The following is a 2,500-nucleotide window of genomic DNA, read 5'->3' on the forward strand; positions in this document are numbered from 1 at the left end:
TGATACAGGACTCCTTAAAACATATCTCTAACATATAAGGGTAAATATCCAGGTCATGCATCTTGTTTGTTGAATGGTTCAAATCAAAGTATGAAGACCAAAGCTAGCACCAGGCCGAAATAGCTCAGTTTGTAGAGCGTTAGACTGAAGATCTAAAGGTCCCTGGTTCAATCCCGGGTTTCGGCACAGTTGAGCGGTTCCTTGCTTCTAACAAAATAGGTCTTGGAATCAGCTGTAGTACTTTTTTCTCTATTCATCAAATTCTTTCCAACTGATATACAACACAAGCAATTTAACATAGACTTTGCTTTGTGTCCTCCTTCTAAACTTGCTTCCACATTTCTTGCCTTCAGGTTAGACTATGAATGTTTCCCATTTCAGGCTTTTTTGTAATGTAAACTCTTGTCTGCATTACCTTCAACTTCCCCTTGAACACAGATGTCAGTAGTCAGATGACATTGCTTACCTACTCAGGCCACATACGTCTGGGTAATATAGTGCTAGTCCATTCCGAGTTAAAAAAACGCTACCTAACCCGGATCCCAAAAACGCTATTTACCCATTGCACAAGTTAACTGCTGAATGATACAGGACTCCTTAAAACATATCTCTAACATATAAGGGTAAATATCCAGGTCATGCATCTAGTTTGTTGAATGGTTCAAATCAAAGTATGAAGACCACAGCTAGCAGCAGGCTGAAATAGCTCAGTTGGGAGAGTGTTAGACTGAAGATCTGAAGGTGCCTGGTTCAATCCTGGGTTTTGGCACAGTTGAGAGGTTCCTTGCTTCTGACAAAAGCGGTCTTGGAATCAGCTGCAGTACTTTTTTCTCTATTCATCAAATTTTTTCCAACTGATATACAACACAAGTAATTTAACATAGACTTTGCTTTCTGTCCTCATTCTAAACTTGCTTCCACATTTCTTGCCTTCAGGTTAGACTATGAATGTTTCCCATTTCATGCTTTTTTGTAAAGTAACCTCTTGTCTGCCTTACCTTCAACTTCCCCTTGAACACAGATGTCAGTAGTCAGATGACATTGCTTACCTACTCAGGCCAAATACGTCTGGGTAATATAGTGCTAGTCCATTCGGAGTTAAAAAAACGCTACCTAACCCGGATCCCAAAAACGCTATTTACCCATTGCACAAGTTAACTGCTGAATGATACAGGACTCCTTAAAACATATCTCTAACATATAAGGGTAAATATCCAGGTCATGCATCTAGTTTATTGAATGGTTCAAATCAAAGTATGAAGACCACAGATTGCAGCAGGCCGAAATAGCTCAGTTGGGAGAGCGTTAGACTGAAGATCTGAAGGTCCCTGGTTCAATCCTGGGTTTCGGCACAGTTGAGAGGTGCCTTGCTTCAGACAAAAGAGGTCTTGGAATCTGCTGCAGTACTTTTTTCTCTATCCATCAAATTTTTTCCAACTGATATACAACACAAGCAATTTAACATAGACTTTGCTTTCTGTCCTCATTCTAAGCTTGCTTCCACATTTCTTGCCTTCAGGTTAGACTATGAATGTTTCCCATTTCATGCTTTTTTGTATAGTAACCTCTTGTCTGCCTTACCTTCAACTTCCCCTTGAACACAGATGTCAGTAGTCAGATGACATTGCTTACCTACTCAGGCCAAATACGTCTGGGTAATATAGTGCTAGTCCATTCAGAGTTAAAAAAACGCTACCTAACCCGGATCCCAAAACTCTATTTACCCATTGCACAAGTTAACTGCTGAATGATACAGGACTCCTTAAAACATATCTCTAACATATAAGGGTAAATATCCAGGTCATGCATCTTGTTTGTTGAATGGTTCAAATCAAAGTATGAAGACCTCAGCTAGCAGCAGGCCGAAATAGCTCAGTTGGGAGAGCGTTAGACTGAAGATCTAAAGGTCCCTGGTTCAATCCCGTGTTTCGGCACAGTTGAGAGGTTCCTTTCTTCTAACAAAATAGGTCTTGGAATCAGCTGTAGTACTTTTTTCTCTATTCATCAAATTCTTTCCAACTGATATACAACACAAGCAATTTAACATAGACTTTGCTTTGTGTCCTTCTTCTAAACTTGCCTCCACATTTCTTGCCTTCAGGTTAGACTATGAATGTTTCCCATTTCATGCTTTTTTGTAATGTAAACTCTTGTCTGCATTACCTTCAACTTCCCCTTGAACACAGATGTCAGTAGTCAGATGACGTTGCTTACCTACTCAGGCCACATACGTCTGGGTAATATAGTGCTAGTCCAGTCCGAGTTAAAAAAACGCTACCTAACCCGGATCCCAAAAACGCTATTTACCCATTGCACAAGTTAACTGCTGAATGATACAGGACTCCTTAAAACATATCTCTAACATATAAGGGTAAATATCCAGGTCATGCATCTAGTTTATTGAATGGTTCAAATCAAAGTATGAAGACGACAGATAGCAGCAGCCCGAAATAGCTCATTTGGGAGAGCGTTAGACTGAAAATCTGAAGGTGCCTGGTTC

At 40.1% G+C, this 2,500-nt stretch overlaps 1 non-coding gene across 1 annotated transcript; it reads left to right on the top strand.

Moving 5' to 3' along the window:
• Positions 1-113: 113 nt before the first annotated feature.
• Positions 114-186, top strand: TRNAF-GAA (transfer RNA phenylalanine (anticodon GAA)). Its single transcript has one exon. It is a non-coding gene; the product is annotated as a tRNA-Phe (tRNA).
• The last annotated feature ends 2,314 nt before the right edge of the window (positions 187-2,500 follow it).

This window comes from Lissotriton helveticus, chromosome 8 (genome assembly GCF_964261635.1).
Source record: "Lissotriton helveticus chromosome 8, aLisHel1.1, whole genome shotgun sequence".
Lineage (NCBI taxonomy): Eukaryota > Metazoa > Chordata > Amphibia > Caudata > Salamandridae > Lissotriton > Lissotriton helveticus.